The sequence below is a fragment of the Trachypithecus francoisi genome, unplaced genomic scaffold (assembly GCF_009764315.1).
Source record: "Trachypithecus francoisi isolate TF-2019V2 unplaced genomic scaffold, Tfra_2.0 Lachesis_group16, whole genome shotgun sequence".
Classification (NCBI taxonomy): domain Eukaryota; kingdom Metazoa; phylum Chordata; class Mammalia; order Primates; family Cercopithecidae; genus Trachypithecus; species Trachypithecus francoisi.
In genome coordinates this window covers 21143211-21161640 of record NW_022681461.1, presented here as the reverse complement: position 1 = coordinate 21161640, position 18430 = coordinate 21143211, and the positions used below count along the sequence as shown (strand labels likewise).

At 44.1% G+C, this 18430-nt stretch overlaps 2 long non-coding RNA genes across 2 annotated transcripts in view; one reads left to right on the top strand and one right to left on the bottom strand.

Moving 5' to 3' along the window:
* Nucleotides 1-1188: 1188 nt before the first annotated feature.
* Nucleotides 1189-5698, bottom strand: LOC117098447. Its single transcript, XR_004443410.1, has 3 exons — nucleotides 5542-5698; nucleotides 4756-4885; nucleotides 1189-1584 (listed from the first exon to the last, which is right to left on the bottom strand). It is a non-coding gene; the product is annotated as an uncharacterized LOC117098447 (long non-coding RNA).
* A 1106-nt stretch (nucleotides 5699-6804) lies between these two features.
* LOC117098444 overlaps nucleotides 6805-18430 on the top strand; it is a 37803-nt gene continuing 26177 nt past the window's right edge. Inside the window, exon 1 of the long non-coding RNA XR_004443407.1 lies at nucleotides 6805-8336. This is a non-coding gene — a long non-coding RNA (uncharacterized LOC117098444). The remainder of the gene's footprint in view (nucleotides 8337-18430) is intronic.

Below are 18430 nucleotides of genomic sequence, written 5' to 3'. Positions count from 1 at the left end.
ACCTACTCATCTGACAAAGTGCTAATATCCAGAATCTACAAAGAACTCAAACAAATATACAAGAAAAAAACAAACAACCCCATCAAAAAGTGGGGAAAGGATATGAACAGACATTTCTCAAAAGAAGACATCCATACAGCCAACAGACACATGAAAAAATGCTCATCATCACTCGCCATCAGAGAAATGCAAATCAAAACCACAATGAGATACCATCTCACACCAGTTAGAATGGCAATCATTAAGAAGTCAGGAAACAACAGGTGTTGGAGAGGATGTGGAGAAATAGGAACACTTTTACACTGTTGGTGGGATTGTAAACTAGTTCAACCATTATGGAAAACAGTATGGCGATTCCTCAAGGATCTAGAACTAGATGTACCATATGACCCAGCCATCCCACTACTGGGTATATACCCAAAGGATTATAAATTACTCTACTACAAAGACACATGCACACGTATGTTTATTGCAGCACTATTCACAATAGCAAAGACTTGGAATCAACCCAAATGTCCATCTGTGACAGACTGGATTAAGAAAATGTGGCACATATACACCATGGAATACTATGCAGCCATAAAAAAGGATGAGTTTGCATCCTTTGTAGGGACATGGATGCAGCTGGAAACCATCATTCTTAGCAAACTATCACAAGAACAGAAAACCAAACACCGCATGTTCTCACTCATAGGTGGGAACTGAACAATGAGATCACTTGGACTCGGGAAGGGGAACATCACACACTGGGGCCTATCATGGGGAGGGGGGAGGAGGGAGGGATTGCATTGGGGAGTTATACATGATATAAACGTCATGCACATGTACCCTAGAACTTAAAGTATAATAAAAAATAAAAAAAATAAAAAAAAAAAAAGAAGCAAGGAGGGCCGGGCGCGGTGGTTCACGCCTGTAATCCCAGCACTTTGGGAGGCCGAGACGGGCGGATCACAAGGTCGGGAGATCGAGACCATCCTGGCTAACACGGTGAAACCCCGTCTCTAAAAATACAAAAAATTAGCTGGGCGCGGTTGCGGGCGCCTGTAGTCCCAGCTATTTGGGAGGCTGAGGCAGGAGAATGGCGGGAACCCGGGAGAGGGAGCTTGTAGTGAGCCGAGATCGCGCCATTGTACTCCAGCCAGAGGGACAGAGCTAGACTCCGTCTCAAAAAAAAAAAAAAAAAAAAAAAGCAGGGAGATTGTTTGCATCAGGGTAGGTGTGTGTTCTTGCACTTGATCTTCCAGTTTGGGCTCCACTGTGTCCTTCCATTCATCTATCGAATTGTTTTGTTCAGAAATCATGGTCTTTTACTCTTCAGAGCAGTTTGTGTGCTACCCTGGAATCTATCCTTTGTGCTCCTATTACTTCCAGAGTCAAGATACTGTCTTCCTCCTGCAGCAGTGCTATTTCTCTGGGCGTATGTTCTATTCATTTGTGTTGAGCTTCCCTCTGAATGTTGGCTCCTTCAGAAAACTGCAGCCTCTCAGATGAGTTGTAGTTTTCTTTGTTGGCACTTTGGCATAAGAGCTTGTGGTTTGGGTACTCTAAATGGCAGGGCATGCAGCAAACGTTACTTCTGTTCACCTGTGGTACAAAGGCAGTCGGGTGTCAGTTCCTGCTGAGGAACCCAGAGGAAGATTCTCTCCTCTCACTCTTTATTGATTGATTGATTGATTGATTGAGACAGATTTTCACTCTGTCACCCAGGCCGGAGTGCACTGGTGCGATCTCAGCTCATTGCAACCTCTGCGTCCCAGGCTCAAGCGATTCTTGAGCCTCAGTCACCAGAGTAGCTGGGATTACAGGGATGTGCCCCTACGCCTGGCTAATTTTTGTTCTTTTAGTACAAACGGGGTCTTGCCATGTTGCCCATGCTGGTCTCAAACTCCTGACTTCAAGTGATCTGCCAGCCTTCCAAAGTGCTGGGATTACAGGCGTGCACCACCATGCCCACTGTGCCTTCACTCTTATCTTCTTAAAGGATGGGGGGTAGGGAAACCTCAACCCACCCATTGCCTAGCCTTTCCACATCTTGGGCTTCAGGAAGAACTGACACATTTGTGTTGGTTCAAATACTGGCCAGGCTCTCATTAGGATCCCTTTTTTACTTGGTCCTTACTGGGTGCTCTTGCACAGTGATACTGACAGTTGTCCAACCCATGGGACCCTATAAGCTGCCAGGACATTGCCTGCTTCCAGTACCTGATAAGGTCCAGTAGCCATGTTACTAAGGAGGGTCAGTAGGCAGAGAGCAGTTGCTCCTCCGCCTCCTTGACTTATAATGATAAGCCTATTATAAGTCAAAAATGCATTTAATACACCTAACGTATCAAACATCATAACTTAGCTTAGCCTACCTGAGTATGTTTCCATACTCAGAGCTCTTGTTAGCCTGCAGTTGGACAAAACCATCTATAATACAGTGTTGAACATCTCATGTCATGTATTGAACACAACACACTAGAGTACAGTATCGGTTGTTTACCCTCGTGATCGAGTGGCTGAGTGGGAGCTATGGTTCCAAGATCAAGATGCCAGCAGATCTGGTGTCTGATGAGGCTTACTCCCTAGTTCTTAGAGCAGCAACTTCTAACTGTGTCCTCACATGGTGGGAGGGGCACATTAACTCCCTTGGACCTATTTTATAAGGGCACTAATCCCATTTGTGAGGGCCCTGCTCACATGACCCAACTACCTCCCTAAATGCCCCACCTCATAATGCCATCAGCATAGGAGTTAGTATTTCAACACAGAAATGTTAGGGAGACACAACGTTCAGACCACAGCAGATGATTATTTAAAACATGGAAAAGTAGTCATGAGAAAATAAGTCTTTACTGAATACATAAAACATGCCACATACTGTGCTAAGTACTTTACATCCATGATCTTATTTAAATCTCTCATAAACCCCAAGATAAGGGAGTAGATTGTCCCTATTTGATACAGGAGGAAACTGAGGCTTACAGCAGTTTGGAAAGTAACTTGAAGTCACATACAGTGGCAGAAGCCAGATGAGGAAGTTGGTCAGTTTCAAAACCTGTGCTTAACCACTACGCTACTTTCAACACAGCACACAGAGGAAATCTAATGGCATGCCATGATTACAGTCATTTAATACGGAGACAAGTAAAGAATCATAATAGTTCATAATAGTCACTCTGTCAGGGTGGTGCACTTTTGCTTCGTTTTCCTCTTTGTTTTCCAAAACGATGCTTGAGGAAACATTTTCCTAGTGCAAAGCTTTTCATTGGGATAGTATTTTTCTTTAAATGGAAGGAGACTAATTTTACCATTTAAAAAGCGGTATTTATTTTTAAAAAATAAAAGAAATTCCTTTTCAATAATAATGAGATGGGAAATGTGGCCTTGTGTTTTTCCTGCGCTTTTGCACATTCTCTCTAGGACTTTTCTGTGGTCATGGAATAAGAACAGGCTTTTGGTTGCCTTGTTTGGAATGGGTGAGGCTTTACTTCATTCTCCACCTGAGACAGTAGTTTATTGCACGGGGCATTTTGTTTGCTGGGAAAAGAATTCATGTATGAATCATACCACTTAACATTTCCCTGCCAGCACTGTGTTGCATCTTTTAATGTGGCATATTCTCTTTTTTTTTGTTCTTTTCTGTTTTCGTTGTTGTTCTTCTTAAAAATGACAACTAACTTTGTTAAAAAAAATTTATGTTGAACAATCTCAAAGTTACAGACACTTTGCAAGAACAGCACAAAGAACATTTTTCCCTGGAAACAGTTGATAGTAAGTTGACTCTACCTTGGATAGTAAATATTTCTCCTGGATATGTTAGTGTGTATTTCCTAAAAACAGGACATTCTTTTACAGCAATACTATTTTTAAAATATGCAAGTTAACACTGTTGTATTACAGCAATTTAATCCTCAGACCGCATTCAAGTTTCATCAGTAGTCCAGTGAATCCATCACAAAGGATCCACTTGAGAATCTTTTGCTGTATTTAGTTGTCAATGATTTTAGTCTTCTGTCTGCAATGGTTAGTTTCTCTGTCTTTCCTTGACTTTTCTGACTTGGGTGCTTTTGAAGATTAAGGGCCAGTTATTTTGTAGAAGTCACTCAATTTGGCTTTGTCTGATGTGGGACTCAATTCATTCAATTCATGCATCTTTGGCAGGAACTTCTCGAGTGACCCTTAATACTTTTTTTGTTTTTTTGAGACGGAGTCTCGCTCTGTCCCCCAGGCTGGAGTGCAGTGGCGCCATCTCGGCTCACTACAATCGCCGCCTCCCGGGTTCACACCATTCTCCTGCCTCAGCCTCTCAAGTAGCTGGGACAACAGGCACCCGCCGCCACCATGCCTGGCTGGTTTTTTATATTTTTTAGTAGAGATGGGGTTTCACTGTGTTAGCCAGGATGGACCCTTAATACTTTTTATTGAATCCTATCGGGGTGCACAAATTCAGTTTTCCCATGACGGCTGATTATTCACTTTGATCATTGGTTAAGGTGCTGTCTGTCTCTCTTCTCCATTAGGAAGTTATTCTTTTTCCTGCTATCGTTAATATATACTTCATGTGGGAGGTTCTATGTAAATAGTCTATTCTTCCTCAAACTTTCCATATACTAACATTATTAGGACTCATAGTTTTCTACTTTACTTAAGGGGTTATAATCCATTACAACAGTGATTCATTTTGATGTTGAAGCTGGTTTCTGTGTCCTTTTGATATATCTCTATCATTTCCTTGCTTTCTGACACAAGGTTCCTACTGAAGTTTCCTACCTCACTCCTGGAATCAGGACTTGAATCCTGGAATCCTTGGAAACTCTCCAAGAAGCCCTGGTTTCTTTTAGTGGAGAATGGTATCTAGAAGAGGAAATCTGGGCTGTGTTTATTACTGTGAGAGATTCTCCTAGTAGACAAAGTTGGAGGATATATGTAAGTATATAGCTGTATAAACATATATGAAGGTATATACATATATATACACAAACACACATATACATTGCCATCTATATTTTTAATCTGTCTGTATTGAAAACCATAACTTCACCCCAATAGTTTTCTTTTTTCCATATCTGTGACTCTGAACTCCCAACAGTTCAGAAATCTGGCTCCCATTATCCTTAAGTCTCCTTATTTGCTCAATCCCCCTGTAGGAAGCCAGTCTCCCATCAGAGCCACTGTCCCCCTTACCCCTCACTACCCTGTCCTTGCTCTGACCTGCCACCACCACTCCTCAGAAACTGTCCTTACCCCACTTTGACTCAGTCCGTGACATGCTGCTGACTCCCACGTGGACATCGTCCTCACCCCATCGGGGTTCTGGTTCCCTACCCAGGGCTATGTTCCATGCAGTTCCCCTCTTTGCCCCCTTTGGCTGTGACTCCCTACACAAGGCACTTCCTGCTATGGTAGTGTCATCCTTACGCAGCAGGATCTCCGGGTCCCCATACCAGTTTGTGGGCATCTTCCTTGGACTCTACACCTATGCTAGGCTGTCTCTCCGTGGGGCTTCCCTCTTCATGATGCTGGGGTTCCCACCCCCACCACAGGCACCCCTCTTACCTGGAAGCCCTTCTTATCTACTTAGGCTGTCTGATACACCAGGCTGTCCTCAATCATGAATACCCTCCTCACCCTCTTCAGGGGAGACACCTATGCCGGGCCACTTCCCCTACTCCCGAGTGACCAACTTTCTCTGCCCTGCTGAATGGCACTAGGACTCAATTGTTCCAATAGAAAAGGGAAGAAGACAAGGAGAAAGAGGAAAAGAAACATGATGTTTCGTTTGAGCCCTAAATCATCACCATGACCAACCCTGAGTCAGCACTTAAATTGACAGGAGAGTTGGCTTCTGATCAAGTATATTTTGGCAGCCACCTCTAGGCAAGGAGCTAAAGGCCTACGTAATAAAGATCCTCGGGGGACAGGGCCTCCAGCTGGAAGTGAGGAAGCCCGGAGTCCAGTCCTGACCCTACCTTTTCAGCAGTATTATTGTTCTACCTCTAGTCTTTTGTAGTATGGGGTGATAAGGAAATACAATAATCAACAAATAAGATGCCTGATAAGACTACCTTTCTCCAAATATATAATGTCGTTGTGAAGAGGAAGCAAGATAAGATGTTTTGAAATGTCTCGAAAGCCATAAATATCTAGGCAAATGTGACATTTTTATAAGAAAAATATTTTGTCAGGAAATATTAATATAACGGGAATTTTTATTAGGGCAATCCTATTATCTTTATGACTTAAAAAATTGATGTGAATAGGCCGGGGGCAGTGGCTCATGGCCGTAATCCCAGCCAGCACTTTGGGAGGCCGAGGCAGGTGGATCGCTTGAGCTCAGGAGTTCAAGACCAGCCTGGTCAACATGGTGAAATCCCAGTCTACTAAAAATATAACAGATTAACCGGGCATGGTGGCAGGCATTTGTAATCCCAGCTACTGGGGAGGCTGAGGCAGGAGAATCACTTGAACACGGGAGGTAGAGGTTTCAATGAGCTGAGATAGTGCCACTGCACTCCAGCCTGGGCAACAGAGTGAGACTTTGTCTCAAAAATAAATAAATAAAAAAATGGGCCAGGTGTGGTGGCTCACGCCTGTAATCCCAGCAGTTTCGGAGGCCGAGGTGGGCAGATCATGAGGTCAGGAGATCCAGACCATCCTGGCTAGCACGGTGAAATCCCATCTCTACTAAAAATACAAAAAATTAGCCAGGCGTGGTGGTGGGCACCTGTAGTCCCAGTTACTCAGGAGGCTGAGGCAGGAGAATGGTGTGAACCTGGGTGGTGGAGTTTGCAGTAAGCCGAGATCGCGCCACTGCACTCCAGCCTGGGCGACAGGGTGAGATTCCATCTAAAAATAAATAAATAAATAAATAAATAAAAATTAAAAAAAAATTGATGTGAATAAAATATATCCCAATACATAGAGCTGAAAATATGTGCTGGGAAAATAATATACGGGATGCCTGGATGGAGGTAGAGGCAGTACACAGCCATAACATGCTGGATCCTGTGAGACCAGGACCCAGTAAGCTGATGGGGAGTGAAGAACTTCCAATTTAACTCAATTTGCCTGTTTAGCTGACTTCACTACTGTAAACTTTGAAACAGCAAGATTCCTCCTGTGATCATATCCCCACCCCCAAATTTCATTCTCTTTATCTCATCTATAGAAATTTTCTCTGTGTTCTGATACCACTTAGGAGCTTCTAGGGCTTCCCTTATCTTTACTGTCTACTGTCCAGATAGATATGGAATCTGGTTGAACTATCCCCTGTGTCAGTAAAAGAAGCTAACTAAATGGGATCTCTGGGTCTGAAGAATTATTGATTCCTATGGCTTTCATTTCTGCAAAAGGAGTAAACTTGATTTTTTTTCTGTATATTATGAAAAAAATCTCATTTTTGTAATTTTTATGAGATGCTCTAATACATATTTAAATTGCTTTTCATTTATTCTTGGATTCTAGAATAATATGTTGGTAAGTACAAAACCAAACCAACAAAGAACCCCAAAGCCACTAGCCCTACACTGATTACACATAAATACTTAACTCTAACGTTGCTCTGTGTTCCAAGGGGCCTGGGCTTCATTTTTAAGATTCAAGAAAAAAAAGCACAAAAAGGAGCCTAGCCCTTTCAAAAGAAGAAATGAGGCTAAAGGTGGGGGAAGGCAGGGTTAAGCTAAATCTCCATGCTAGAGAAAGAGCATGTGTATTACAAGGAAGTGGTCTGTTCTAGCAGACAGTTGGGCGATGAGGTTGAGGGAGATGAAACAGTTGACTCATGGCTCTGTCTTGCATTTGGTTTGCTGCTAAGAGCCTTTAAAATCCTTAACTATTTCTGGGGGCTTTCTTAGCTCAGTAGTCACTGAGAGAAATGAGCTGAGCTAAGGAGTATAAGGGGAAACAGGCTCCCTGAAGGGTGACCCAAAGGGTGTCGCTTTCTGGGCACTGGTTTTAACTGGATTGGATGACATTTGAGGATTAAGTCAGTCTCCTGGATATCTCATTATTCATGCATTTGTTCCTTTTAGAAATAGTTATTGCATACATAGGGTTTTCAGATGATTTAAACCAAAACACCAGACTCACAATAAAAATTTATAGACAAAAATAATCAAATTCCAGTGATATGGAAAACTTATTGATGATCAGTTAAAGATGGTGGTTTCAACCTCTATGTTTATCTCTGTTCTCTCCAAACATTCCAATGCAATGAAAATGGATGATTTTTTTTTTTTAAAGCCACAACCCATAAGGACAAAGACTTGAAGTGGAGGAAACACCAAGGAAAAATGGAAAGATGGAAAGCTGACGGATGAGTGTGAGTTGGCTCAGCAGATCAGTGAGGGAAAGTGAGTCATCCATCCTATTTGCACCACAGAACCACAAAAATGCTCAGAAATTGGGGCCACCAGGAATTTCTAAAATGGGGGTAAATGGGAAAACAAAGTCAGTCAAAAGGCTTTTTAAGAAGCAGTTAGGGCCGGGCATCGTGGCTCACGCCTGTAATCCCAGCACTTCGGAAGGCCGAGGCGGATGGATCACGAGGTCAGGAGACCGAGACCATCCTGGCTAATACGGTGAAACCCCGTCTCTACCAAAAATACAAAAAATTAGCCGGGTGTGGTGGCGGGCACCTGTAGTCTCAGCTACTCGGGAGGCTGAGGCAGGAGACTGGGGTGAACCAGGGAGGTAAAGCTTGCAGTGAGCCAAGATCTCGCCATTGCACTCCAGCCTGGGCAACAGAGTGAAACTCCGTCTCAAAAAAAAAAAAAAAAAAAAAAAGCAGTTAGACTCCCAGCTTCCTCCTCAATGCCTTGCAGCAGAAGACCTGCCCTTGCACAGGACTGGAAATTTAGTTTCTAGAACTGTACTGCTCAATACGGCAGCCACTAAGTACATGTGGTTTCCGAGTTCTTGAAGTCTGGCTATTCTAAATTGAAATGTGGGTTAAGTGTGAAATACACACCCGATTCTGAAGACTCGGTACAATTAAAAAAGATTTTTAAAAACATTGATTATATGTTGTAGGCTGGGCTCAGTGGCTCACGCCTATAATCACAGCACTTTGGGAGGCTGAGGAGGGTGGATCACTTGAGCCCAGAAGTTCAAGATCAGCCTGGGCAACATAGCAAAATCCCATTTCTACAAAGAATACAAAAATTAGCCAGATGTGGATGCACATGCCTGTAGTCCCAGCAACTTGGGAGGCTGAGGCAGGAGGATCACCTGAGCCTGGGAAGGTCCAGAATGCAGTATGCATGGTAACATCACTGCGCTCCAACCTGGGCAACAGGGCAAGACTCTATCTCAATAAATAAATAATAAAAGCATTGGTTATATGTTGAAACAATAATATTTTTGGTCAATTGGATTAAATAAAACACATCAAAATTTCTCCTGTGTATTTTAAATATTTTTTCATTTGACTGATAGAAAATCTAAAATGGCTTCTCTGGCTCCTGTGATATTTCTGTTGAGCACCACTGCTCCAGAGAGTATGAACCAATGGTGACTAGGGGACAAGGGGACAGCAGAGGAGTTTCCACACTGAGAATGGGTTGGCCAAGCGAAAGCTAAGATTAAAGAGCTCAGTCCTCTCTCTCACCCAAATCCCAGAGTGCTGGTAGCTAGTCACCTAACCCACGAGTAGGAGATGGCAGTATTCACTTCAGGGGAAGCTGACCAGCCTGAGGAAAGTTCTAAAGATGCAGAAGCAGACACCATCAGACTTCTGCCTGTGTCCTCCTCAGCATCCACTTCTGCACCTAAAGATGGTTTCCTGGCAATTCCTGCAGCTTTCTTCAGGTGAATGCTTCTCTCAACCTGCAGACAGACCCAGCTAGAACAGGCCGAGAATTCATGGGCTTCAAGGTGGTCGAGAAGGGCATGGCTCTCTTGCTTTTCCAACAGGGAGAGAATCGTGAGGGGCGTGACCTACACTGACCCCCAGAAACACCCACAGCACTGAGCTCCAATTGTCCAGCCACATTGACTTCCTTCCCTTTCCTGCCACTTCTCCACCTCCCTACCAGGGTTTCCTGAGATGACCTCTGAAATAAATTACCTAAACGGGCTCCCTCCTTCTAGGTCTGCTTTGAGGGAATCTCAGTCAAGACAAATTCTGATAGTTGGGGTTTCTCCAGGAAAATAGCCCAGCCATGTCATCCTATAGGATGACCACCAGTGGATAAGCCTCATCGATACACAGAGCTTTTTACATTTATTTATTTATTTACTTTTTGAGACTGAGTCTCATTCTGTCCCCCAGGCTGGAGCGTAGTGGCACAATCTCGGCTTACTGAAACCTCTGCCTCCCAGGTTAAGGGATTCTTCTGCCTCAGCCTCCCAAGTAGCTGGGACTACAGGAAGGTGCCACCATGCCCGGCGAAGTTTTTGTATTTTTAGTAGAGATGGGATTTCACTGTGTTAGCCAGGATGGTCTCAATTTCCTGACCTCGTGATCGGCCCCCCTTGGCCTCCCAAAGTGCTGGGATTACAGGCGTGAATTACAGCGCCTGGCCTATTTTTTATTATTTTATATTATTTTTGAGACAGAGTCTCACCCTCTCTCCTAGGTAGGAGGGCAGTGGCGTGATCTCAGCTCATTGCAACCTCCACTTGCTGGATTCAATTGATTCTCGTGCCTCAGCCTCCCGAGTAGCTGGAATTACAGGCATGCATCACCATGCTCAACGAATTTTTGTATTTTTGGTAGAGACGGGTTTTAACCAGGTTGGCCAGACTGGTCTCGAACTTCTGACCTCAGGTGATCCACCCACCTCAGCCTCCTAAAGTGCTCAGCCACCGTGCCTGGCCAGAGCTTTTTATTTTTTAATCTTTATTTTTTTACACTTGATCCTAGCCAAAAGGCTGAGAAGCGATTAATCTTTATTTTTTAAGCTGTATTGTATAATAATTTGTATCCAAAAAGCTGCACAGATTAACCTACAGAATTTGGTGACTTTGCACATAAGTACTGTTAAAAGAAAAACTGTAGACAAATTAAATTTAACAGAGTTTAACTGAGCAAAGAACAATTTGAAACTCGGGTACCCCACCCCACCCATCAAACAGAATACCTTCAGAGCAACTCCAGGGCTGCTGCGTGGTTAGAGGGAATTTATGGACTGAAAAAGGAAAATGACAGACAAAAAACAGAAGTGAAGTACAGAAACGGCTGGATTGTTATAGCTCAGCGTTGGCCTTGTTTGAAGACAGTTTGCACAGTCGACTTCCGATGAGTGGCTGAAGTGTAGCTATTGTTACAAGAGTAGGGTACAGTCTGTTTTCACATCTGCTTAGGTTGCAGTTGACTAAGTATGGAGAAGCCTTTAGGCTAACTTAAAATATGTAAGGAGGCAGCTTTAGGCTAAACTTAATTTAGCAGTACTTACTGTTAATTACAAGCACTGTGTTGTAGAGCAGATCTCTGGAACTTACTCACTTTTGTGTCACTGTAAGTTTATACCCATTGAACAGCTCCTCATATTGCCCTTCCCTACCCCCTAGCAACCACCATTGTGTTGTTTACCTCCATACCTTTGACTATTTTAGGTGCCTCAGATAAGAGGGATCACACAATATTTGTCCTTCTATGACTGACTAATTTCATTTAATAGAATGTCTTCCTGGTCTATCCATGTTATTACAATAGTAGGATTTTCTTCTTAAAGCTAAATCATGTTCCATTGTATGTGTGCAGTACATTTTCTTTCTCCATTTGTCTGCTGATGTATATTTGGGTTGCTTCCATATTTAGGCTATTGTGAATAATGCTGCAGTGAACATAGGATTGCACATATCTCTTCCAGATCCTGATTTCAGTTTTTTCAGATGTATACCAGAAGCAAGATTGCTGAGTCACATGGTAGTCCTGTTTCTAATTTTCTGAGGAAACTCTGTACTGTTTCCCATAGCAGCTGTACCATGTTACATTTCCAGCAACGGTGCATAACGGTTCCCATTTTCTTTCTTTTTTTTTTTTTTTGAGAAGGAGTCTTGTTCTGTCGCCCAGGCTGGAGTGCAGTGACGCGATCTCGGCTCACTGTAAGCTCCGCCTCCCAGGTTCATGCCATTCTCCTGCCTCAGCCTCCGGAGTAGCTGGAACTACAGGCGCCCGCTACCACGCCCGGCTAATTTTTTGTATTTTTTTAGTAGAGACGGGATTTCACTGTGTTAGCCAGGATGGTCTCGATCTCCTGACCTCGTGATCCGCCCGTCTCGGCCTCCCAAAGTGCTGGGATTACAGGCTTGAGCCACCGCGCCCGGCCGGTTCCCATTTTCTCTCATCCTTTCAGATACTTGTTTTTATATTTATATGTAAAATGCATTTTTATATATAAAAAAGTATTTTAAATATAATATATATTTAAAATATTTTAAAAATATATACAATATATTATATATATAAAGTATCTGAGATGATGTAGAGAAAATACATAATATATTTTATATATATATAATGGCGTCACAGGTGTGAGGAGATACCTCATTGTGGTCTTGATTTGCATTTCCCAGATGATTAACAATGTTGAGCATCTTTTCATATACCTGTTTGTCATTCCTATGTCTTGGAGAAATGTCTATTTAGATCTTTTGCTCATTTTTTAATCAAGTTATTTATTATTTTATTTATTTTCTTGCTCCTTACTCAGAGCCTTTTAGAGTCTACTTTTAAATATGAGCAGAAAGCCCAAACAACCATTGAGGAAATCCTCTAATAATTCAGACAGTAAAGCAAAATTTTGGGTTCTTCTAAAAGTAATCATCTGTTTATGGCTGACTTTTTATGACCTGCTGGTGCATGGGAGTGATATTGTGCCCTAACAATACTAAATGTGCAAAAGGATGCATGTATGCCTGTGTTTGTTTCGCTAAACAGAAAGCTAAAACACTGGACTGTCTGCCTCGAAGTTAATAGTCAGCCACCCTCTGAGTACTCAGAAGGTACTCCTCACCTTGTCAGGTGCTAGAATGCAGACAGTAAAGTCAGTCCCTGATGTCCAGGAGGTATAGTCTCAAGGAGAAGTCAGATAAGAGGAGAAATGCTTATTGTGAAGTGGGATAGAGTTTGCACAGCAGGAAGGGAGCCCAGAGTGATCCTGAAACAAACAGCTGTGGGGAGAGGCAATGGGAAACATTTCCAGAGGGCCAGCTGGGTACACCAGAAGGAAGGACATTCCCTGCAGATGGAGAAGAGAAAGGGATGCATTTAGCAAACTGAAAATATCCTGCTGGGGGTGGTGGCTCACGCCTATAATCCCAACACTTTTGGAGGCCAAAGCGAGTGGATCACCTGAGGTCAGGAGTTCGAGACCAGCCTGGCCAACATGGTGAAACCCTGTCTCTACTAAAAATACAAAAGTTAGCTGGGCATGGGGGCACATACATGTAATCCCAGCTACTTGGGAAGCGTAGGCAGGATAATCGCTTGAACCCGGGAAGCGTAGGTTGCAGTGAGCGGAGATCTTGTGCCATTGCACTCCAGCCCAGACAGCAAGAGCGAAACCCCGACTCAAAAAGAAAAGAAAATATCCTGAGATGGCTGCAGTGAAGGGCGTGATGGAGAGAGTGTCCAGGAATGCGGCTAGAGGGAAGTCCAGGACACCGTACCAAAGAGGTAGAATGATTTTCTAAAGAAACAAGGGCATCGCCAAAAGACCAGGGTGACATCACCTGAAAAGAGCCCCTTCAATGGCTTCCACGGTCTTTTTTTTTTTTTTTAATTTTTTGAGATGGAGTCTCGCCCTGTCACCCAGGCTAGAGTGCAGTGACGTGATCTTGGCCCACTGCAAGCTCCGCCTCCAGGGTTCACACTGTTCTCCTGCCTCAGCCTCCAGAGTAGCTGGGTTTACAGGTGCCCGCCACCACTCCACGGTCTTTTCTTAGTGGCGAGATGTCTCCCTTTGTGCAATCTGCAGAGGAAATGGAAACGACCACTGCTTCTGCATCTTTTCAAAGAGAAAATGCCTGGGAATGTGGAACCAGGTATAGGAAGGAGATGGAGCAGGTGTTTAGCAAAATTGAACTGTGCTCTTTAAGTCAGCCCTTCTCCCACACAAGCTAGGATTTTTTTTTTTTTTCCTTGCGTTTCTTACTCAGCGTTTTGGGTCCCTCAACAATGAGCTGAGCTACAGGGCTTTTGATACTGGCTAGTGCTGAACTGTTCCCAAGTAGCATAGTATTTTAAACCCGTTACATGGGGAAGATTTCTAGGAAGAAGCATTAATTCTTTTTTTTTTTTTTTTTTTTTTTTTTTTGAGGCAGAGTCTCGCTCTGTCGCCCAGGCTGGAGTGCAGTGGCGCGATCTCGGCTCACTGCAAGCTCCGCCTCCCGGGTTCACGCCATTCTCCTGCCTCAGCCTCCTGAGTAGCTGGGACTACAGGCGCCCGCCACCGCGCCCGGCTAATTTTTTTTGTATTTTTAGTAGAGACGGGGTTTCACCATGGTCGCGATCTCCTGACCTTGTGATCCGCCCGCCTCGGCCTCCCAAAGTGCTGGGATTACAGGCGTGAGCCACCGCGCCCGGCCTGGAAGAAGCATTAATTCTAAAGGGAAAATGGCAGGTTCCTCGTGAAGTGTCAGGGAAGAGAACTGGTCCCATAAAACATCACAGCGACACAGGAGATCTGGAAGGGCACCTAAAGGCAAAGGAAATGAGCCGCTTTAGGTAGGTGGGAGGGGTCTGCAAGGCAGCCCTTAAAATGATCCGCAAAGAGCATATTTGGGGTTCCTGGCTTCTGCTTTGCCAAGAGGATCGTTGTTTAGGGGTTGTGCTGCCTAAAGAGAAGATCTATGTGCCGGAGCACCCAGACCTCACAGTGTGCTGATGGCAAGGCGCAGAGGCGTGCCGTGCTCTCTGGTCTTAACCATGCACTCCAAACTGAGTCACCTGAATAGAGAGCCAGGGCAGAAACACTGCATAAGCCTTCGCTCCGAAACAGGGGGCTAATAGGAGGGAACAGTCGGAAGGAATAATGAAGTCATTGGCTTAAAGCAAGTTCACAACCCAAGAGAAAAAACTCCATTAGATTTCAAGGCCTGGTGCCGGGTGCAGTGGCTCAAGCCTGTAATCCCAGCACTTTGGGAGGCCAAGATGGGCGGATCACGAGGTCAGGAGATCAAGACCGTCCTGGCTAATATGGTGAAACCCCGTCTCTACTAAAAAAAATACAAAAAAACTAGCCGGGCGAGGTGGCGGGCGCCTGTAGTCCCAGCTACTGGGGAGGCTGAGGCAGGAGAATGGCATGAACCCGGGAGGCGGAGCTTGCAGTGAGCCGAGATTGCGCCACTGCACTCCAGCCTGGGCGACAGAGCGAGACTCCATCTCAAAAAAAAAAGATTTCAAGGCCTGAAAAGAATCTTCTGTGGCTTGAGGCTCTGTTCTCTTGGCCCATTGGGTGGATGGCCTCACCTTCTTGGCCCACCAGGGGTCCCATCCACCCTGCATCTGTGGCTCTGGTCTCAGGCTCATTCTTCCTTCATTTCATCTTGCCTCAGTCCCTTTCAGTCTGGATTGGCAGCATTTCCACTGGTATTAAATTGTTAAAAACGTTGTCAGTCTCCCAGGTAATCTAGGGGTCTAAGCCACAAGACAAGAGAGTCCCTCCTAGGTATTTGTTGGATAATTGTATCTCTATTCCTGGATTCTGCTGAGTTGGTTGATTGGATTCATAAATCACAATCTCATCCCTTTAGCAAATACTGTCCAGACATACCCTTGGCTCTAATTCCAGAGCAGGTCATTTGGATAGACTTAGAATTTTCCAAATCAAATGCTGGTTCCTTTATGCTTAGCAGTTCATTCCTTGATGTGTCTCTTTCTCTTGCATTTTACTCTGAACAGCATAGAGAAACCAGACTGTACCTTCCACACTTGGCTTGGAAATCACTTCAGCTCAATATACAAATTAATCACTTACAAGTTCTACTTTCCACAAAGCAGTAGAAGATAATTCAGCCAAGTTTTCTGCCACTTTATAACCAGGTTTGCCTTTCCTCTAGTGTCCAATACCAATGTCCCTCACCTCCATCTGAGGCTTTACCAGGAGCACTTTTTTTTTTTTTTTGAGATGGAGTCTCGCTGTGTCGCCCAGGCTGGAGTGCAGTGGGGGGATCTCAGCTCACTGCAAGCTCTGCCTCCCGGGTTTACGCCATTCTTGTGCCTCAGCTTCCGGAGTAGCTGGGACTACAGGTGCCCACCACCACGCCTGGCTAGTGTTTTGTATTTTTTTAGTAGAGATGGGGTTTCACCGCGTTAGCCAGGATGGTCTTGATCTCCTGACCTCGTGATCCGCCTGTCTCGGCCTCCCAAAGTGCTGGGATTACAGGCTTGAGCTGCCGTGCCCAGCCAGGAGCACTTTTAATATTCATATTTCTAGCAACATTCTGTTCATAATGATATATGTATTTTCTAACATGATAAGAGCTTTCTCTACAGCTTCCCTTGCTTCTTTCTAAACCTTCACCAAAATGGCCTTTACCATCCATACGTCTTTCTTTCTTCTTTCTTTTAATTTTTATAGAGGCGAGTTCTCACCATCTTGCCCAAGCTGGTCTCAAAATTCTGGGCTCAAGTGATCCTCCTGCCTCAGCCTCCCAAGTGCTGGGATTATAGGTATAAGCCACTGCACCCAGCTAACATCCATATTTCTACCACCGATCTCTTCAAAGCACTCTAGGCTTTTACTATGAAGCTCCCGAAAATTCCTCTGCGTCTACCCATTGTAATTGCCTATCAGGTTCTTCCTGCTGCTGCACAGGCAAAATCAATTCACTGATATCGTGGTGTTGCAATAAAGAAAGAATTTAATTGATGCTAGGCTAACCATATGGAAGATAGAGTTATTGCTCAAATCAGTCCCTCCAAAGGCTCAGAGGTTACAGTTTTTCAAGGATAGTTTTGTGGGCAGAGGACTAGGGAATGGGTGCTGCTGTTTGGTTGGGGCTGCAATTATAGGGGTGTGGAAATCCATCCTCATGCTCTGAGTCTGCCTCTGGGTTGAGGGCCACAGGATCGGTTGAGTCATGAGTCTGGAAGTGGACAGTAGAGAAAAATCTCAAAAAACAGGCTGGGTGCGGTGGCTTATACCTGTAATCCCAGCACTTTGGGAGGCCGAGGCGGGCAGATCACGAAGTCAGGAGATTGAGATCATTCTGGCTAACACGGTGAAACCCCGTCTCTACTAAAAATACAAAAAAAAAGTTAGCTCGGTGTAGTGGCAGGCACCTGTAGTCCCAACTACTTGGGAGGCTGAGGCAGGAGAATGGCGTGAACCTGGGAGGCAGAGCTTGCAGTGAGCCAGGTTCACGTCACTGCACTGTAGCCTGGGTGACAGGGTGAGATTCCATCTCAAAAAATTAAAAAAAAAAAAAAAAAAAGGAAAAAAACAGAAAAATCTCAAAAAAACAGTTTTATGTTCTACAATAGTGATGTTATCTGTAAGAACAATTGGGGAATTCACAAATCTTGTGACCTCTGGCTACATGACTTCTGAGCAGTAAAGGGTTAGAGAAACTATCCCTACATTTTAGCAGAATTCAGACCCCTCCCATAATCCTAATCTCACCGCCTTTCATTAGTTTTCAGTCTCTGAGCAAGGATGGGACTAGTTTTAGGAAGGGACTATAATCATCCTTGCTTTCAAGTTAAACTATAAACTGTATTCCTCCCACAGTTAGCTTGGCATATGCCCAGGAATGAGTGAAGATAGCCAGCCTGTGAGGCTTGAAGCAAGATGGAGTCAGCCATGCTAGACTTCGCCCACTGTCATAATCTTTGCAAAGGAGGTTTCACCATTACTCAATTCCAAAGCCACTTCCACATTTTAGGTATTTGTTACATTTCACTTCCCAGTACCAAAATCTGCATTTATTTGCTAGGGCTGCCATACAAAGTACCTCAAGCTAGATGGTTTAAAACAACAGAAATGTATTCTGTCCCAGTTGTAGAGGACAGAAGTTGAAAATCAAGGTGTAAGCAGAGACATGCTGTGAAAGTCTAGATCTAATTCTTCCTCGCCTCTTCCTGAATTCTGGGAATGACCCCAATCTTTGGCATTCCTCCAATATCGGCTTCTGTTGTCATGTGTTCTCCCACGCGTTCCCATGGCATTCTCTTATTTGTGTGTCTGCGTCCAAATGTCCCTCTTTTTATTAGGACACCAATCATATAGGATTAGGCCCATCCCAACGACCTCATTATAACTTGATTATATTGCAAAGACTCTATTTCCAAATAAGATCACATTTGTGGGTTCCGGAAATGAGGACTTCAGCATATCTTCCTGGGGTACGCAATTCCGTCTGTAACCCTGGACAAATACACCTGTGTAAACACCACCAAGATAAAGAAATGGAGCATTTCCAGCATTTATCAGGCTCTGTCACGCTCCCCTTCAGTCAACACTTCCTAAAGGTAGCCATTATTCTGAACACCATGGCC